General features: G+C 38.9%; 1 pseudogene; it reads right to left on the minus strand.

The window, feature by feature from the left end:
• Window positions 1-11,045: 11,045 nt before the first annotated feature.
• Window positions 11,046-15,975, minus strand: LOC103971485 (calreticulin-like; annotated as a pseudogene).
• Window positions 15,976-22,262: the final 6,287 nt, after the last annotated feature.

Raw genomic sequence — 22,262 nt, forward strand, 5'->3', positions numbered from 1 at the left:
AACCTTTACAACCCCTTTTTACATAGCTTCTCTCACACTCTCCCTTAGAATGATCTTTAAACTTTAGGAGGAGGGACTTTACACTTTACAAGGGTTTTCAACTTTAGAAACACAAAGTTTTTTATCACCTTTCTTGCTACTCAAGCTAAATAAGTCCATAAGTCTAGGTTTCTTCCAGCGAGCTTCCGGTGATCTTCCAGCGAACTTCCGATGATCCCTCGGCAATGTTCCAATGGACTCCCGACAAGCTCCTGGACTTCACGACGAGCTTCTTTAGCAAGCTCCTGGACTTCTCGGTCAATTATGATAGAACTTCTAACGAACGTCCGGAGTTTCGACAAACTCTCGAACTCCCAATGAAGTCTCATTTTTTATTATGAGACTTCATTTTGCTTTATGTCTTGCTATCGTAGTTAATCCTGCACACTTAAAATCTACTTCGATTTAGATAATTATTATTAGGCTTAAATCAAATGTTGTCCAATATGTCATTGGTTTATCGACGCTTTGTCCGATTCTTCGGCTCATCGTCCTATCTTACGGCCTATTGCCCAATCGGCTAGTTGATTTCCGCAACTCCGATTTCCTTGGCCTAATTTCCGCTCTTCTTGGCCTGAGGCCTTTTGTCGATACGTCGATTGATCCTTCGGCTCGACGTCTAATCTTTTGACATGTTTCTCTTCGGTCCAACATGATTCTTCTTGCTTTAATTGTCTCTCCCTAATCGAAACTTCCTGCGTCACGCAGATCAAATCATAAACACTATCAATTGATTTCATAATCAAATTCAACATAAATAACACTATTGGCCTTAACTCCAAGTAATAAATCTTTATTTTTAATTATATTATTCATCAAATCTATAATATTATTTAATTTATTTATTTTTAAAAGAAATGAAATAATAATTTTATGTATGTATCAGAATTCACCAATCCTCATTTTAGGTTGGAATCATGTTACCATAGAAAAATAATGAGGTTAGTTCTTGTACAACTCCCTTAGAGCCATAGATTTGTGATCTCAGTTTCTTCTTCTTTTTTTTATGCTGGGATTTAATGCAGCAAATCTTTCACCTTGACATTCTACTTTATTCGAATGGCAGATATTTTAAAGATGTTGCTAGTGGAAGGGTGATGTGTAAATGACACTATTGGTCTTAACTCAAAATAATAAATCCTTATTTTTAGTTACGTTATTCATCAAATCTAAAATATTATTTAATTTATTTATTTAAAAAAATAAAAACTGTAATTTCGTGTATATATCAGAATTCACCCATACTCATTTTATGTTGGCATCATGTTATGGTATAAAAATAACGAAGTTAGTTCTGGTACATCTCTCTTAAAGCCAGAGATTTATTATATCATTTCATCTCTTTTTTTAGTTGGGATTTGTTGCAACAAATCTTTCATATTGACATTCTAAGTTATCAAAATGACAGATATCTTGAGCCAAGTGGAGAAGGCTTTAAAAATCTTAAATGTAGGTAGTTACCCGACACTAAGAGGGGGAATAAACGTAACACATTGAGTGCAAGAGAGAAGAAAGAGGAAGGAGAAAATAAAGACTTTAGAAGGTAGAACGAACAGTTACAAGTCCACAAATAATTGTTCACTGGGTGTCGGGCACGAAAGCAAGTTCCTGTCAAGTTAATGTGTGAACTTGTGAAGATTTTTCAAGGCCCGATAATATACCGAAGCCCCATCCAACCCTGTGCCACTTGAGGGGTTCTAGGGTGCTAAGATGACTGATGTTTTGCATGCAGCTGCGGCTTGCAGAAAACAAGTCGTGGCACGTAAAAACGGAGCTATTTTGGGCAGTTTGGCCTGGCACGGCGAGCGGTCGCACTACAATACTACAACATGTTCGAACATATATTTTTACAAGCAAAAACACACAAAACTAAGGCAAAACACGCTATCATGTCTCAGTACAAGCATGCAAAAGCGACAAACGGTTCGTTGAACAAAGTTATTACGAATGCGCTACGACCATTCGTGACATTCTCCCCCATTTAAACTATCAACGCCCTCATTGATGCTTATTGGTAGTTGTTAATGACTGCTTCTTCATGTCATAGGCCATCTTTAGGCTCCTAACTGGCTTTGATTCGAGGAAGCTTTTGCCACTTCACCAAGTACTCGGTATGCTCAGCACCATTAGGTAGCTTTATCTTGCGTTCCACTAAAATAGTTTCAACTCGCTTTCCGTAGGAGGCTCTGGTGGGGGGTGGCCGAGTTAAAACACTTCGAGAAGCATCTTGCAGATCTGAATGGTAGGCTTTCAAGTTGTTGGCATGGAAAACACTATGAATTTTGAGCTACGCCGGCAGTTGCAACTTGTAGGAGACATTGCCCACCCTACTGATAATTAGGAAGGGCCCTTCATACTTGCGCATCAATCCTTTGTATACTATGTTCCTACAAAATAGGAATGATGCTGGTTGGAGCTTTACCAACACCAAATCGTCGACTTTGAACTCATACGGTCGCCTTCTCAAGTCTGCCCACTTCTTCATCCTTTTGCCTGCCTTCTCCAAGTAAGCCCACGCAATATTTGCATTTCGATGTCATTCTTTTACAAAGTGATATGTTGATGGACTACTAGTATACCCAATAGCCAAGGTGTGAGGAGTTGATGGTTGTTGCCTTGTAATGATTTTGAAGGGGCTCTTGTTGGACGTAGAGCTTCACTATAAGTTGTAGTAGAATTGGGCTATGTCCAACAACTTCACCCAATCTCATTGGTTGGCACTCATGTAGTGCCAAAGATATTAATCAAAGAGCGAGTTTATCCTTTCAGTTTGGCCATCCGTTTATGGGTGGAGGCTTGTGGAGAAGTATAACTTAGACCCAAATAATTTGAATAGCTCGGTCCAGAATCATCCAAGGAACCGAGCATCTCGATCACTGATGATATTATATGAGACTCCCCAATACTTCACCACATTCTTCATCATCAACTTGGCCACCTCCTCTGCTGAACAATATAGGGGTGCGGCAATGAAAGTTGCATACTTTGAAAATCAATCAACCACCACGAGTATCGATCCGAGTCCCCCAACTGCCAACAAACTTGATATGAAGTCCAAGGAAATACTCTCACACGACCTTTATAATACAGGCAATGGCTCCAAAAGTCCTACTAGCTTCCGCTGCTCTACCTTGTCTTGTTGGCAAGTGAGGCACGTTTGAACATATTCCTCCACATCAATCCCCATCTTCGGCCAGTAGAAGGCCCTCTCCACGAGAGCTAACATTCTGTGAATACCAAGATGTCCAACCCAAATGGAATCGTGACACTCTCTTAAGAGTTTACATCTCAAATTGTCCACCCAAGGGATAAAAACTTTATTTCCTTTTGTGTAAATGAGTCCCTCCTTAACCTAAAATCATCGTGTCTTGCCTTCTTTGATAAGCTACATCAGGGTTACTGCTTGGGGATCACTATACAGTCCATCCCTGATCCTGGAAAGGAAGTTGGAGTGAAACTGACTTGCTTGGCCTCTGCCCTCCAACTGTATGGCATTCACTCGCTCCACTTTCCGGCTTAGTGCATCGGCCACAACATTTGCTTTCCCGAGCTTGTACTCATTGCCATATTAAACTCAGCCAGGAAGTCCTACCATCGTGCTTGCTTTGGGGAGAGTTTCTTTTGAGTTTGAAAATAGCTCAAAGCGATGTTGTTTGTCCTCAGCACAAAATCATAATCCAAGAAGGTAGTGTCGCCAAACTCGAAGATAGTGGACCACCGCTGTCATCTCCTTCTTGTGCACTGGATACCGTCACTCGGTCTCGTTGAGCTTGCAGCTCTCGTAGGCTACCGGGTGACCCTTCTGCATGAGTACTCCTCCAATAACAAAGTCTAAAGCATCTATATGGACTTCGAAGGGCTCCCCATAGTTAGAAATTTTGAGCACCGGTTATTCCAACACAGGAGCCTTCATATCTTGTAATGCAGCTTCACATTTATCAAACCACCTCCAAGGCTACTCCTTATTCAGTAACTCTGTCAATGGAGTTGCACGCTTCGAATACCCCGCTATAAAGCACCGATAGTAGTTGTCGAAACCAAGGAAGGATCTCAGCTCTGGCACCTTCTTTAAGAGTTCCCCATTTCGCAACAACTTGCACCTTTGATTTATCCATCCGAATGGAGCCATCACCGATTTGATGCCCCAAGAATAAGATCTTTGTTTGAGCAAAGTAGCACTTCTCCCTTTTCACGAATAAAGTGTTCACCCTAAGAAACTTGAAAATTATCCGAAGGTGCTCGACATGCTCCTCGAGTGTTTGGTTGTAGATGATGATATCGTCCAAGTAGACGACTACAAACTTATCCAAGTACTCTTTAAATAGTTGGTTCATAAGAGTGCAGAACATGGTCGAAGCATTGGTTAAGCCGAAAGGCATTACTAAGAACTCAAACGCTCCATACCTAGTCACGCAGATAGTCTTCGCTTTGTCGCCTTCAGCAATGCGCACCTGCCAGTACCTTGACTCAATGTCATGTTTGGAGAAATACTGGGCTTTGCCCAATTGGTCGAACAAGTCCGTGATGAGCGGGATGGGATACTTGTTCTTCACCGTCACTTTGTTGAGGGCTCGATAATCGACGTATAGTCGGAGGCTCCCATCTTATTTCTTTTGTAAGAGAACTGGAGCTCCGAATGGTGCTTTGGAGCTACGAATGAGACCACCGCTTAGCAGTTCATCTAACTGCTTTCTGAGCTCTACTAGCTTTGGAGGGGACATGCGAGAGGGTGGTCTCGTTATAGGCTTCACTCCTAGCTCCAGCTCGATATGATGATCTATGCCTCTGCGTGGTGGCAGAGTCTTCGGTAACTTGGGTGGCATAACGTCTGTGAATTCCTTCATAACATTTGCCACCATAGCAGGTTCATGAGTGGCCTCCTCGTCGAGTGGCCCTAGTTTCACAACAACCACGAATGTTAATTCGCCTTTGTGTACCCCTTTCTTTAGTTGTAATGTCGATATCTATTAGGGGTCCTTGGTTTCTCTCTGAGAGACGGGAAGCACATAAGGGTCATCACCTCCCATCATACATAGAGAGTTTAGGAACGGCATTGGCACCAACTTCGCCGCGTGCATAAACTTCATTCCAAGAATCACTTAGAAGTCATCCAATGGCACCGCCATCATATTCGTGTTCCCACTCCATGTTCTGATCTTGATGGGGACTCCCATTGCCTGCCCGGAGATCTACTTGGCCTCCCAGTTCACTGTCTTCATCTGACTTGGGTTCTTCTCTAAGATCAGCCCAAGTCGCTTTGCTTCTCGATTGACAATAAAATTGTAGGTAGAATCCGTGTCCACTATTGCACGAGTTGTTTGGCTATTGAGCTTAATGTCCACGTACATCAGCTCGCTACTCCCTGCTTTCAATGGCTTTGCCTTCATGTTCTCCCCCACTTGACCCCGCAATGGATTCAACAAACGCATTGCTCCCATTCGGGGACCTTATGACTCCTCATCGTCGCTACTGGATTCTGAACTGTTTGAACTGAGGGTGACGACCTTGCCCTTGTCTGATTTGGGGGGTGGATTGAAGCTGTTAAAGCATTGAGTGCTTGTTTCAGTAGGCACTCCCTCACCATGTGCGACCTTTCGCATAAGAAGCATCCGTCAAGTTTTGGGGCTTTGCCTTTTGAGCTTTGCCTTTGTGGGAACTCTTCTTTCTTTTTTCGCCCCCGAGCTCCTTCCCTCGAGAATATTTTGGAGGGTGATTTCCTGAAGATTGTTTCCTTTTTCCCGAGTCCTCCGAGGAAACAAAGTCGATGAGCCTTTCTGTAGCCGTGATTGTCCCGATCACATCGGTGACATTCCTTTAATGTAATTCTTATTGAGCCCATGGTTTTAGGCCATCGAGGAAGCTGAACAGCTTATTCTTCTCGGACATGTCCTGTATGTCCAGCATTAGCGCAGAAAATTGCTTCACGTAGTCTCGGATGGAAGTACTTTGGCAGAGTTGTCTCAACTTCCTTCTTATGACGAACTCTGTGTTCTCGAGTAGGAACTAAGTTCTCAACTCTCGCTTTAAGTCCTCCCATATGTCCACTCGACACCGACCTTGTTGGATCTCCTTTCAATGGGTTCGCCACTAAAGTTTTACCTCCCCGTTCAGATACATGGTTGTTATTGAAAATTTGGTATCTTCAAAATCTGGCCTTGTAGCTCGAAAGTACTATTTCATATCAAACAAGAAATTCTTGAGCTCTTTTGCATCCCTAGCACCTCCATAGCAATGAGGCTCAAGTACCCTCAAGTTTTATGGTGGCGCAACGCAGGTGTTGCTCCCTCCCGCATTTAGTGCCCTTGTGAGCATTGTCACTCTGGAAGTGAGTTCTGCCACGACTTTGTGTAAATGTTGCACAGAGTCTTTGGTATCATCCGTCAGTCGATCGACTAGGGCCTCAACCTTGTCGATTTGGGATTCAACTTCTTCTTGCGAGCTCTCTACCCCAAGAAGCATTCATTGGCCTTGGTAGAGTTCCTCCAAGCTCGCTTCAAGAACATCCAAGCGAGTTTCCGCCATTGTAAGTCTCTCCTTATGACTCTTCTTCCCGGTTGGCGCTTCAGATTGTACCTCATCCGCTCGCGGAGAGTAGCCAACTTCTCGCTCATCATATTCGCTATCACGGTCCTCCAACGTGGCTCTACCAACATAAGAGCGAGTTAGCACTTGCAGCCCACCTGCGGCTGCTTGGGGCAATGGTCAGGCTTGCCCCACCTTGCTCGATTCACCACGATGCTTGGCCATGGCGAGATTGCGAAGTTTCTTTGCTGCTTGCTCGAATTGCTTGCCTGCTCTGATACCACAATGTCATGGACTTAGCTGGAATTGCCTAAGTCATGAGGCACCCTTACGGTAAAGTCACAAACTTAGCTGAAGTTGCCTAAGTCATGAAGCATTCTTGCTCCAACTCCTCGGACTTAGTTGGGGTTGCCTAAGTCTGAAGTATTTGTATGGACTTCGAAGGGCTCCTCATAGTCCGACAATTTGAGCACCTATTCGTCCAACACAACAGCCTTCAGATCTTGAAATGCAGCTTCACATTTATCAGACCACCTACAAGGTTGCTCCTTCTTCAACAACTCCATCAGTGGAGTTACATGCTTCAAATACCTCGCTATAAAGCGCCGATAGTAGTTGACGAAACCAAGAAAGGATCTCAGTTCTGGCATCTTTTTTTTGTTTGCCATTGCGCAACAACTTGCACCTTTGATTTGTCCATCCAAATGGAGCCATCACCGATTTGATGCACCAAGAATAATATCTTCGTTTGAGCAAAGTAGCACTTCTCTCTTTTCACGAACAAAGTGTTCTCCCAGAAAACCTTGAAAATTATCCGAATATGCTCGACATGCTCCTCGAGCGTTTGGCTATAGAAGACGATATCGTCCAAGTAGACGACCACAAACTTATCCAAATACTCTTTAAATAGTTGATTCATAAGAGTGCAGAACGTGGTCGGAGTGTTGGTTAAGCCGAAAGGCATTACCAAGAACTCAAACGCTCCATACTTGGTCACGTAGGTAGTCTTCGCTTCATCGCCTTCAGCAATGCGCACCTGCCAGTACCTTGACTGGAGGTCAAGTTTGGAGAAATACTTAGCCTTGCCCAATTGGTCGAACAAGTCCGCGATGAGTAGGATCGGATACTTGTTCTTCACCGTCACTTTGTTGAGGACTCGATAATCGATGCATAGTCGGAGGCTCCCATCTTGTTTCTTTTGGAAGAGAATTGGAGCTCCGAATGGTGCTTTGGAGCTATGGATGAGACCACCGCTTAGCAGTCCATCTAACTGCTTTCTGAGCTCTGTTAGCTCTAGAGGGGACATGCGATAGGGTGGTCTCACTGGAGGCTTCACTCCTGGCTCCAACTCGATATGATGATCCACGCCTCTGCATGGTGGTAGAGTCTTTGGCAACTCGGATGGCATAACATCTGTGAACTTCTTCAGAACATTCGCCACCACAGCAGGTTTATGAGTGACCTCTTCGTCGAGTGGCTCTAGCTTCACAATAGCCACGAATGTTAATTCGTCATTTCATACCCCTTTCTTCAGTTGTAATGTCGATATCTGTTGGGGGTCCCTGGTTCGTCTCCGAGAGACGGGAACCACACAAGGGTCGTCACCTCCCATCATACATAGGGAGTTTAGGAACGACATTGACACCAACTTCGCTGCGTGCATAAACTCAATTCCAAGAATCACTTGGAAGTCGTCCAATGGCACCTCCATCATGCTCATGTTCACGCTCCATGTTCCAATCTTGATAGGGACTCCCTTTGCTAGCCCAGAGATCCACTTGGCCTCCAAGTTCACCGCCTTCATCTGACTTAGGTTCTTCTCTAAGATCAGCCCAAGTAGCTTTGCTTCTCGATCAGCAATAAAGTTGTGGGTAGCACCCGTGTCCACCATTGCATGGGTTGTTTGGCTATTAAGGTTAATGTCCACGTACATCAGCTCACTACTCCCTACTTTCAATGGCTTTGTCTTTATGTTCTCCCCTACTTGACCCCGCAATGCACTCAACAAACGCATTGCTTCCATTCGGGGATCTTGCGACTCCTCATCATCGCTATTGGATTTTGAACTGCTTGAACTGAGGGTGACGACCTTGCCCTTGTTTGATTTGGAGGGTGGATTGAAGCTGTTAAACCATTGAGTGTTTGTTTTTGTGGGCACTCCCTCACCATGTACGGCCCTCCGCACAAGAAGCATCTGCTAGGTTTTGGGGCTTTGCCTTTTGAGCTTGGCCCTTTGTGGGAACTCTTCTTCCTTTGTTGGCCCTCGGGCTCCTTCCATCGAGAATATTTTGGAGGGCGATTTCCTGAAGATTATTTCCTTTTCCCCGAGTCCTCCGAGGAAACAAAGTCGGTAAGCCTTTCTGCGACCGCGATTGCCCCGATCACATCAATGACATTCCTTCGATGTAATTCTTATTAAGTCCATGGTTTTAGGCTATCGAGGAAGCTAAATAGCTTATCCTTCTTGGACATATCCTATGTGTCCAGCATTATGGCAGAAAATTGCTTCACGTAGTCTCGGATAGAAGTACTATGGCGGAGTTGTCTCAACTTCCGCCTTGCGACAAACTCTATGTTCTCAAGCAGGAACTGAGTTCTCAACTCCCGCTTTAAGTCCTCCCATGTGTCCACTTAACACCGACCTTGTTGGATATCCTCCCAACGGGTTCACCACTAAAGTTTTGCATCCTCGTTCAGATACATGGTTCATATTAAAACTTTGGTACCTTCAGAATCAGGCCTTATAGCTCAAAAGTATTGTTCCATATCAAACAAGAAATTCTTGAGCTCTTTTATGTCCCTAGCATCTTTATATCAATGAGGCTCAAATGCCCTCAAGTTTTGTGGCGGCGGAACGTGGGTGTTGCTCCCTCCCGCATTTAGTGCCCTTGTAAGCGCTATCACTCTGGAAGTGAGTTCTGCCACGACTTCGTGCAAATGTTGCACAGACTCTTTGGTATCATCTGTCAATCGATCCACTAGGGCCTCAACCTTGTCAATTCGGGATTCAACTTCTCCATACGAGCTCTCTACCCCAAGAAGCCTTCGTTGGCCTTGGTAGAGTTCCTCTAAGCTTGCTTCAAGAACATTCAAGCGGGTTTCCGTCGTTGTGAGTCTCTCCTTATGGCTCTTCTTCCCGGTTGGCACTTCAGATTGCACCTCCTCCGCTCGCGAAGAGTAGCCAACTTCTCACTCATCATATTCGCTATCACGGTCCTCCAACATGACTCTACCAACATAAGAGCGAGTTTGCACTTGCAGCCCACCTACGGTTGCTTGGGGCAATGGTCCGACTTGCCCCACCTTGCTCGATTCACCACGATGCTTGGCCATGGCGAGATTGCGAAGTTTCTTTGCTGCTTGCTCAAATTGCTTGTCTGCTCTTATACCACAATGTCACGGACTTAGCTGGAATTGCCTAAGTCGTGAGGCACCCTTGCTGCAAAGTCATAAACTTAGCTGAAGTTGCCTAAGTCATGAAGCACTCTTGCGCCAACTCATCGGACTTAGTTGGGATTGCCTAAGTCATGAGGCGCCCTTGCGACATATGCATCTGCAAAGGTTTAGCCTAGTTGCAACCTCGTACTGGTCCCGAAGGACTTATAAAATAGAAAGTTGATTAGATTAAAAACGAGCGATGGACAAGTCCTGATGTCTCGCGGAGAGGAAAGCTTTACAATCAATTCAACAAGCGCCTTGAGTGCAAGAGAGAAGAAAGATGAAAGAGAAAACAATGACTTTAGAAGATAGAATGAAAAATTGTAAGTCCACAAACAACTATTCACTAGGTGCCGAGCGCGAAGGCAAATTCCTGTCAAGTTAACGTGCAAACTTGTGAAGATTTTTCAACGCCCGACAATATACCGAAGCCTCATCCAGCCCTGTGCCACCCGGGGGGGGTTCCAGGGTGTTAAGATGGCTGACGTTTCACGTGCAGTTATGGCTTGTAGAAAACAAGCAGTGACACGTGAAAATAGAGCTATTTTGGACAATTCGGCCCGACGTGGCGAGCGATCGCACTATAGCGTTGCAACCTATTTGAACATGCATTTTTACGAGCAAAAATACATAAAACTAAGGCAAAATATGCTACCATGTCTCGGTACAAGCATGCAAAAGCGACGAACGATTCGTTGAACGAAGTTATTGCGGGTGTGCAACGACCGTTCGTGACAATGTGCTAGGAAAATTTGAATTCAGCGTCTCAGGTTCATTAAGCGTCCATCCTATACTACACATTTTAGAAAGCAAAATATAAAAACAAGGATTTGGAGAGGTAGTAGCAGGCGGTGTTGCTATCAAACTCTGGGATTGCATGGTTATAATTGATTCAGACTAATTTAGGACGATGAGCAAGCATCTCAACTAAAAGGAAAAAGAGAGATTAAGAGCATTTGGGCATAACCTTGTTCCGGGGAAAAAGACATGACTCGATGTTTGGGTTTCCTCCGAGCAGTACACGTCGATGCAATTCAAACCTACAATTGAAAACATCTCCGGCTTGATATGGTACTTGAAACCACGAAAGGGAAGAACAAAACAAAAAAAAAGGTGACATGACAAGAATAAAAGATGTCGTTAGTCCATTTTAACACCATTCATTGCATCAGGAAAATGGACTAAATGCTTCTAAAAGTTCAGGTTTAAGGACACGCACAGGTTATGCAACAATGCTCTCCGCTCAAGTTGTTCTCTCCATGAAATGAAATGGTTCTCAAGGTGACTGCAATTTTGAATACTACCCAATTAACTCGTCTGTGAAAATCGTCGAAAACTCTCTCGATTTCCTCTAGAGCTAATCCTGAAACCATCGAGGGAATAGATCAAGTGGCAGGGATAGAACAATATAGATGCGACAATGACACTTGCACACTATTAACTGGTACGAATTTAGAGAAACAGAAGGCATCAGAGTGAAGAAAGTTAAAAGAGTATTACATGAGGAGTCTCCTTTTCATCTTCTGCATCTGAATCATACTTTGAATCGCCATCTTCTGCATCATCCTCATCTTCTTCCTGTTATCATCATACAATGCAAAAAGTGAACATCAAATGAGGGAACAAAAGATCTAAGAACTACAGAAAGATCAGCGAGTAACTTGCATCTATATCCCAGTCATCGTTGTTGGCTTCCTGTCATAAGAGGAATAAGGCGTTGTTTAGAAAGTATTTAATACTATACACCCAGCACATTCAGTACTTGAACTCAATAATAAGAAAGTTAGCGAAGCAGATAAATCTCAGTTGAATAACAAATTCCCACTAAAACAGCAAATAAACGGCAAGGTAAATTACACATTTCCATATTCCCCATAGATCAAACAATAAAGACCACCACATCAAACATGCAAATTTATTGTGGGGCAACCAAGAAAAGCAAATAAGACATCCAACAAGCAAAATTCTGACACTTGTATTGCATTTAGGTTGTCAGTTTATTGGTGACTGAAACCAGATTAGAATGTATGCGAAGAACTAACCAGTCAAAATTGGTTATAACAAAATTGAAATAGGTGTATGATTCTGCATTTAGTGCAGGCCACTGTTTCAACAACTTGTGCAAACTGTAATGCAGCTTGTGTAAGGTCAAGTAGATGTCAAGTCAGCTCCTAAAACATTCAAACCTCATAAGAGATAAAGAGGGAGTTCAAAATCAAAATTTTAAAACAAAAATTAACACCATCGAAGTTTATCATCACATTAAATAATTAAGAATTTTGAACCTCATTTGTTCTCCATTATGATGAACACAAATAAAATTGTCTAAAAGTTCATTTGCTCATCCATTAAACGAACAAAATATAACAGTCTAAATTAAACCATATAAGGAACAGATTCACATCTGAGTCACTGTATTTTCTGGTCCAGCTCATGTAAACTTCAAAAGATAATGGAATGATTGTTGCAAGGAAAATAAGATGATAAATTAGGCACATGTAATAGAACGAGATATTGGACAAAAAAGCTTCTTAGGAAAAGAAATTGCCAACATACCTCTTCTTCCTTATTATTCTCAGCCTCATCAAATGCTGCCTTTTCAGCCTGCAAGAGGCAAACCAAAAGTCATTGTAGCAGTTTAGACTCCAATAAGATTTTAACAACAGTAAAAAAAATTTCACTTGCATCCTTATGCTTGCCCCATGTTTCTTTGGCAAATTTCTTTGCACACTCAGGGTCATCACAGACCAAAATGTTGTCAAACAAAGACCCAGATTTAACCTGAAATGTGCAAAAAAAGAATGAATCACAAAATAAATACTAGGAAACTAGGTTCGAGTGAGGTGAAGAGTAGATTTACCTGCTATAACTCAATGCCTATATATCTCAAATTGGAGAAGGCATAGTAGATGTAAGGATCATCCTTGAAGTCTGCAAAAAGATTAAAGGTTAAACTGTAATTGACTGATAAGGCAGAGCACATTCAAATTCAGGAAATAAATAGTATAAATACCCGGATTGTCAATCAATGGTGCCTTCTACTTTCCCTTGTAATTAAGATTCTTAATTTTCTGTAAAGAAACCAAAATAATAAATTAGATTCTTTTCTCATGCTCTAATGCAGATTCTTTGATGAATGAGGTGCTCTGTACACCTTTGGTTTCCAGGGCCCCTTGTATTCAGGGTTTGGAATGGTTGGGGCCATCCATTCACCATCTTCTTCTTCATCCCAATCTTCTGGCTGCAAAAAAAATGCATAAAAACAATTATGCAGTAGCAGAAGATACAGCGGACATGACACAACACCACTTCCTCAAACTAGTTTCTTTTTTTCCAAATAATAACAGTACCTTTTTGGCATCAGGATCAGGAATCTCCTTAGGGATGTCATCATACCCCTTCATCAATAAGATCAACTTAGTTTGTTATTGTCAAAAAGTACATTTAACAAGCAGATATTGATGAAAGGTGGTGTGCCATGATTGCAATTCAAGCAAAAAATGCAGTGACTTCGAATTCATGTTATTGCTAAAAAAAATATCAGATGGCAACTTGAATAGCTGATGTAATCTAAATATACCAATATGATATGTTCATTTGAGTAAGTGTAGGTTGTTAGGAAAAGATTATGCATGTACAAATAAGTTAATAAAAGACTGACATTTTTGCCTTGACTTACATGTCCCCCATTTCAGGAACAAAATTATAGTAGTACAAGTTTGATCTGGAACTTACTTTTGAAACCCTTTTGCAAGTCAATGAACAGCATAATGCAAAGTTATTCAATAGCTCCTTTATGCAAACAATAGTAAATAAAATAAGCCACACGGTATCTCCCTCTTACAAATAGTTAAGAACTACAACCATTGGTAAGCGGCATTCTACTCAACCCTTCAACCAAAAAGAAAAAAAGATAAATGTTAATGAAGTTGAGTTAAGACTGGCTCTGGTTTCTTGTCCACGGGGTCAGGGATATACTCCTTGCCATCCCAATCTTCTGGCTGTCACATAGAACAATGAGATCAGACAACTAATTATGTGTGAAACTATGCACTCCTAAATAGTTTATGATGAACCACATGAAGACAACAGTTACCTTTTTGGCATTGGGATCCTTGATATGATTGGGAGGAAGAATACCCCAGTCACTATAAGCTATCTGTTTGCTTCTCATTGTTGTCAATAAGGATGCTGTACATGGCATACGGGAAGATAATGAAAGTGTAAACATGTGTTAGCTGGTCAGTCTCACATGTGACTTCATGAACCTTTTTGGTGCTGTACCCACAGATATCTGGGCCAAACATAATACTGCAATTTCCAAATGCAGATCATCAATTTAGATTACCAACAAGGAAGAAAAGATGGTGCAATATCAATTACTACCCAGGAGGTTATCCAAGAAAGTAAGAAGTACCTATAGGGGGTCACTCCACCAAATTTTTCTGATCAATTTCACCACTAAGAAGCTTAATATAGCCACCTCCGCAGTCAAGTTTTTGTTCATGTTTGACTGAGAATTGCAAAACTAATGTCTAGTCCTTGTTGCTGAATTCTGGAAACTCTGCCGAAATGGCATAGAATCTGTAGTCTTCAGTAGTTTGAATTCCTCTGGCATCTTATAGCAACAGATGCTTACAGTTTTTCTGTGGAATTATATTCTACAAAGCTCAGGACAGTAATTCTGCGGCAAGGATCATACAGTGAGCTTTAGTAACTGTAGATGGATGCCTTTATCTTCAGGATAACCAGTCCATTTACCAGATGTGTGGTTCCAGTCTCCAGCCATGTTCTCATCCTTCTTCCAGTCAGATATGACCCACTGATTCTCCCATCCATCTTCATTTTGCAACAAAAAATTGCAGAATTAAATTAACCATGCGGATATAGAGAAGTGTATATAAGTAATGTTTAGCAGGAAACAATTTTCTAATTACTTGACAGTTCAATTCAGAGCTATGAAAGTCCATTCTATCCATGATTGTTGCATAACCATATCTTTATTCTATTATTCTAAATCCTTAATCCCAAAACAGATAGTAAGAATATAGCTTCACCGGATTGAAAATATCTCTTTGCAACATCTGCATCATAATTTAGACTAACAACTAGTTAATCAAGGATACATCCAACAGGCATTAGAAGCAAAATCCACAAACAAACAAATGATCCACTCTCAAGCGACTCACAGTTATTCAGCATCGAATATCCAAATCTTCTGACACAACAATCTAGCAGGTCACAACACATGGCAAAGACTTAAGGCGATCAGACCTTTTGGTGAATTTGGTCAGAACGCTCTAAACTAGCCGCCATGATGATCAGCTTCACGCAATGCTCATGAGCAGACAATAAGCACTAACATCTAAAACCCTAGTAGAGACCACCAACGAACAAGAAGAAGAACCGCCGCTATACCAAAATGTAGGTAAACTAAAATATCAGTAATTTTCCTGCCGTGCGTGCAAAATTGAGAAGCGTCAACTGCAAAGGAACTGGAATAATCAATTTTCTCGATTCCATCAACTCCAACACATGTCGCGTTCATCTGATAACGCATCAATCGATCAATCAAAGATCAAACCAAATGTTAATCTAATTAATCAGCGTCCCAGTGCGAGGCCTAAGATTCAAAGAGCACTCGTCCTTAGATCGAAGTCAATACACATCGAAAACAGAGAGATCGTATCAACGAAAGCAGAAATACTACCGATAGATCGAAATGCGGGTCGATATCGAGCGCAGAAGCAGAGACCAGACCACAGATCTCCAGTGCAATGATGGAGAGGGCATACCTCCGAATCGCTCTTCGAAGTATACCTCAGCGGCGGCGACCGAGACGACGGCAACTGCCATCGCAAGGACGGCGGCGAGAGGAGGCTTCATCCGGGTCGTCATTTCAGAGCTATCTCTCATCCCTGTGGAGGTTCGCGACTGTAGGTAAACCTACAGCAAAATTACCTTACCGCCTGTGCGATGAGATGATTTCACGCCAATGGAGTGCCGCCACGCATCCAAATCGTCATGTCTGGTGTTCCTGAGGCTGCTTCGTTTGTTTTCAAAAAAAGGCTAATTACTGTGGTGGAAAAAACATGGGAACATAATAAACCAACAATTTGATCATATTTACTCGATTGCCAGCAGTATTCCTTCCTGGCGAGCAGTACGAGAAACAAACTTGAAATTTATCAAAACGAAGAGGGGCAAAATTGGGGTATAAAGATTATGATTCGGATATTATATGGGTTATTGCATCATGACATACGGCATTATTGCGTGCGAGGTCGGGGTCTCGATTGCGGCTGAACTCAACCAAATGACGTTGTTGGGATTGGTTCTAATCGACTCATGGGATTTTACGATCCGGATTCGAATAGTATTGGGTTTTATCCCTCCATAAATTGTTCAAATTAAAAAAAAATTATTTTCAAAAGATTTATTTAAAAAGATGATTTCGTTTGTAATTATTTTGGTAGTTATTTTTCAAAGATAATGTAAAATATTTATAAATTTGTATTTGAAAGTAAATTATAATCACATCTCTTTCGTAATTGAATTATCTTTAATTTTTTTAAAAGATTTTTTATTATTTACTCAATACAGATCTTCTAAAGACTTGTCATATCCACTAAAACTATTTGCATCAAACGCATAGCAATCTTATTAAGAAGAGGGTACAAATATCATGTTTAGAAAAATATTTATACACGTTTCAAGCCTAAATATATTTCCTGTAGTATTCTTGATCTTGTGTTTGTTATTTGTTTCCAAAGTGTTTTTATCCTCTTCTTTATCGTATTTTTTCAACAATCTAAAAACGAGATTTTGTGATTTTATACAAATTCACCATGGAAGCCACAAATACCATCAAATTATTGAATCAAGATTTTGTTCGTTTGGATCATTTTAATGGAACGAATTTTACCCGTTGGCAAGATAAGATAAAGTTCATGTTGACTGCTTTGAAGATCTTCTATGTACTTGATCCAAATCTTCAACCATCCAACCGACGATGACACCGATGAAGTCAAGGCTGAACAAAAGAAGAGAAATGAAGATGAAGTCATGTGTAGAGAACACATTCTTAAAATTCTTTTGGATCGGCTTTATAATCTTTATACGGTGGAACCATCTACAAAAGCAATTTGGAATGCTTTGGAATTTAAGAATCATGTTGAGGAAGAAGGTACAAAAAAAATTTTAATTTCTAAATATTTTGATTACAAGTTTGTGGATGACAAGTCAATCTTGGCATAAGTATATGAGTTGCATGTCATTGTTAATCAATTGAAAGCTAAAAAAATCAAACTTCTTGAAGTAGGGGCTATAATAGTCAAGTTGCTTTTATCTTGGAAAGGGTATAAAAAGAAGATTTTGCATAACTCCAAGGATATCACTTTAGAGTAAATTTAAAAATATCTTTTAATCGAGGAGGAATGAAAGATAAAAGTGAGAACTCTTTTCGCAATATAAAAGCAAATGTTATGAATTAGCCTAAGAATTCCAACAAAGACAAACAAAACAAGGAGAATCATTTTGGCCTCAAAAGGGATTAAAGAAAATTTAAGAAGCCAAAGAGCAGGGGCTGTTTTGTTTATGGTAAACCTGATCATTTTGCTAGGGATTGCAGATTTAAAAAAGTCTAGAAACAGAAATCAACTCCGTTTAGGGAGATGATAATATAATCGTTACGGTGAGCGAAGTGAATGTCATATTTGTCAAGGTTTCTAGTTGGTGGTATGATACTTATGCTATCATCCATGTTTGCTATGATAAAGCACTCATCAAGACTTACAAAAAAGTCACAGAAGGGCAAGAGATTCAAATAGGAAATGAATTTCGTTTTAAGATGATTGGCAAGGGAAATGTAGAACTCACTTGGGGAAAGAAAGTCACTCTTACTAATATTTTTTATGTACCAGATATGAGTAGAAATTTAGTGAATGAGAATCTCCTTGGCAAACCTGGAATTAAATCTGTATTTGAATACGAGAAGTTAATTCTATCCCGTAATAGAACTTTTGTTGGAAAAGGCTATTCGGCTAAGGGAATGATCAAATTATATATTATTAACAATGATTCTAAATTTAATAAAGGCGTTGCTTCTATTTATATTGTTGATTCTTATTCATTATGACATGATAGATTAGCACACATTGGAGCTAGTATCATTAGAAGAATGGTTAAGTGTGGCTTAATAAATTATCATTTTGATGATTTTAATAAATATGAATCTTATGTTAAATCAAAGATGATGAAAAAAACCCTTCAAATATGTTGAAAGATATACTAATTTATTAGACTTAATACATTATGATATATGTGAATTAAATGATATATTAACACCCGAAGGTAATAGATAATTCATTACTTTTATAGATGATATATCTAGATTTATATATGTGTACTTATTGAAACATAAAAATGATGCTTTTAATGCTTTTAAGGCATATAAAGCAGAAGTTGAAAATCAGTTAGGGAAGAAAATTAAAGTTTTAAGAAGTGATAGAGGAGGAGAATACTTTCCTAATGAATTTAACTTGTTTTGTGAACAACAAGACATAATTCATGAATGTTCAGCACCTAGAACACCTGAGCAAAATGGATTAGCAGAAAGAAAAAATAGAACTTATCTAGAGATGATTAATGTTATGTTATTGTATGCTAAATTATCTTATAATTTGTGGGGAGAAGCTTTATTGGCTATATGTCATATTTTAAATAGAATTTCCTTTAAAAAGAATAAGATATCTCTATATGAGTTATGGAAAGGAAGACAACCTAACATTGGTTATTTTAAAGTGTGGGGGTGTCTTGCATATTGTAAGAATAATGATCCTCAAAGGATAAAGTTAGGACCTAAAAGAATCAAATGTGCATTTATAGACTATGCCTCAAATAGCAAAGCATATATATTTCTTAATTTGAAGTCTAATATCATAATAGAATCTCGAGATGTTGAGTTCTTTGAACATTTAATGACTTCAAGTAATAATGTTCATCCTCCAACTAGTAAAGAGTCACTAGTGGAGACATCTCAAAAGGTTGGTGAGCAACATAATATTCCTTTGATTGGACATCAATCAAGTTCACAAGAGGTTGGAGAGCAATCTCATGAATTAAGGAGAAGCACTCGTGTACGAAAAGCAAAAATATTAAGATAAGATGTGATTGATTCTCAAAGTATTTCTTTTTACTTTGTAGAATGAACTAATGAGAGAGTCTTAAAAATAATTCCTTTTGTTTTACAAGTTGAAGATGATCCTAAAACGTTTAAAGAAGCTATGGCCTCTCGTGATACTACTTTTTGGAAAAATGCTATTAATGATGAGATGAATTCTATTATATCAAACCATGGGAACTTGTCGATTTACCTTTTGCCTCTAAACCTATTAGTTGTAGATAGGTATTTTGTAGGAATTATCATACAAATGGTACTCTCTAAACGTTCAAAGCAAGGTTAGTTGCTAAAGGATTTCGATAAAAGGAAGGAATAGATTATTTTGACACATATGCTCTTGTGGCTAGGATCACATCTATTAGAATTATTTTTGCTTTAACATCAAGTTTTTATCTTTATGTTCATTAAATGGATGTCAAAATGATATTTCTAAATGAAGACCTTGATGAGGAGGTATATATGGAATAACCTCAAAGGTTTTATTCTACCGAAAAATGAACATAAAGTATGTAAACTTATTAAGTCATTGTATGGTTTAAAGCAAGCTCCAAAATAGTGGCATAAGAAATTTGATGCGATAATTCTTTCTAATGGATTTGTTCATAATATTACAGATAAATGTATTTATCTCAAAACTTGTGATGACCATATGGTGATAGTTTGCCTTTATGTTGATGATATGCTAATAGTGAGCAACGACATGAAAGGTATTATAGAAATAAAGAGGTTTTCTATTTTCAACATTTAAATTGAAAGATCTTGGGCAAATTGATACTATACTAGGTATCAAGGTAAAAAGAAATAGTGGAGGATATGTTTTGAGTCAAACTCATTACATAGAGAAAGTACTGGAGAAATTCAGTCACTTAAAAATCAAAGAAGCAAATACCCCGTTTGACCCAAGTATCAAATTAATCAAGAATGTTGGAAGAACAATGGCTCAATTAGAATATTCAAGTGTTATATGAAGTCTTATGTATGCAACGTAGTGCACAAGATCTGATATAGCATTTGTAATTAATAAATTGAGTAGATTTACTAGTAATCCAAATGTAGAGCATTGGAAGGTTATTGAAAGAGTTCTTGGGTATCTTAAACGAACAAAAGATTATGACCTACAATACTCAAAATTTCATATTATTTTAAAAGGATATACTGACGCAAGTTGGATATCGAGTTTTGGAGATAACAAATCCACTACTGATTGGGTGTTCACCTTGGGAGGTGGCACTGTTTCTTGGAAGAAAAAGAAACAAATGCGTATAACTCACTCAACTATAAAATTAGAATTTGTTGCTCTGGTATGCAGGAAATGAGGCTGAATGGTTGAGGGACTTTCTATTAGAAATTCCATTGACTTCTAAGAGTGTGAATTCAATTTCTATACTTTGTGATAATCAAACCACTTTAGCTCGTCCGTATAGTGAAATATATAATGGAAAGTCAAGACATATAAGTCTTAGACATGATTATATGAGGAAATTAATCAAGAGTAGGATCATTTCACTCACATTTGTGAAAACAAGTAAGAATTTGGCTGGTCCATTTATCAAACCTCTTACAAGAGAAGTTGTAAGATCAACATCAAATTAGATGAGGCTAAAACTCCTTGAATAAAAGATCCATCAATGATAGCAACCCTACTCAACATTATGAAATGAGTAACGAAGAGTTCAAAGGGTAAAAACAAGTCATTGACATGTGGAGTGGTTCAGCACTTTGAAACATTTTACGAGTCCCATCTAAAGATGTTAAAGTGTTAGTTGTCACAAAATAAATATTGAGTTAATTATACTCTTAATGAAGTTCAGTCAAGTTAGGACAAGTATCTCAAAGAGTGACAAAGGTACTATAAGAACTTCACATATATGAACTTAGAAGTGGTGTCGCTTCAATTTAAAGTTAGAGTTTCTCTCATAAAAGTTCATAAACTTGGATAAGCCTAAGACCATATTAGGGCTGAGCAAGATTTTATGAAGAATATAAGGTTGTTGTATTTATGTGTGTGGTATCACTAGTGTTGTGATGCTTACACTAAGGTAATATTCAAATCGAAAAATATATTATTTTATTCATAAATATTATTTAATTATTTGAAGAAAATTTTAAATTTAAATAAGTGGGGGATTGTTATAAATTGTTCAAATTAAAAAAAATCTTTTCAAAATATTTATTTGAAAATGTGGTTTTTTTTGTGGTTATTTTTTAAAGATTACGTCATTTGTGAAAAATATCTATAAATAGGTATTTAAGACTAAATTAGGATGACATCTCTTTCATACTCTTTTTCTTTAGTTTTCAAATGATTGAATTAGATATTCTCTAATTTCTCTTTTATGATTCTTTATTATTTGCTCAATATAGATCTTCTAGGTTTAGCATATCTACTAAAACTATTTACATCAAACCCATAATAATTTTATTGAGAAGAGGACGTAAATATTATTTTTAGAAAAATATTTATACATATTTCAAGCCTAAATATATTTCCTATATTATTCTTCATCTTGTGTTTGTTATTTATTTCCAAAGTGTTTTCATCCACTTCTTTGTCATATTTTTCTAACAGTACATGTGAAATGTACATATGATATTGATCGAGTTTAATTAACTAAACGAAGATATTCCATATATTTGGTTTACTCATAAAATAAAAAAAAAATTGATATTCTCCATCAATTATCCTGTATATTTTATAATTATTGATCTAAAAATTTCTCTTATTCTCTCCCTCCCAATAAATAACCCAATTCAAGAAGATATAATCGGCCTTTATTAACAGTTTGTGATGAAGAGTAAAACATGATGGAAAAGATTCAGATATGACAATGAGAAGCATTTTGCCTGCCGCATGGCCTTCATGAAATGCAGTAGAACATGGAAATGATACATGCGAGAGAGAACATGAAATGTATTAACAGCACATTCCAATGTTGCAAAATTATATGCTTAGAATTTGCAACATAATAGAAAAATGAAGCTTCCATGCTGGTTTTGAAGCAATTATGGATTCATATTGCAATTAGCTAAAGGATTCAAACAAGTGACAAAATTGACTTACCACGATTAACAGACGAGAGAA

The sequence above is a fragment of the Musa acuminata genome, chromosome BXJ3-11 (assembly GCF_036884655.1).
Source record: "Musa acuminata AAA Group cultivar baxijiao chromosome BXJ3-11, Cavendish_Baxijiao_AAA, whole genome shotgun sequence".
Taxonomy (NCBI): Eukaryota; Viridiplantae; Streptophyta; class Magnoliopsida; order Zingiberales; family Musaceae; genus Musa; species Musa acuminata.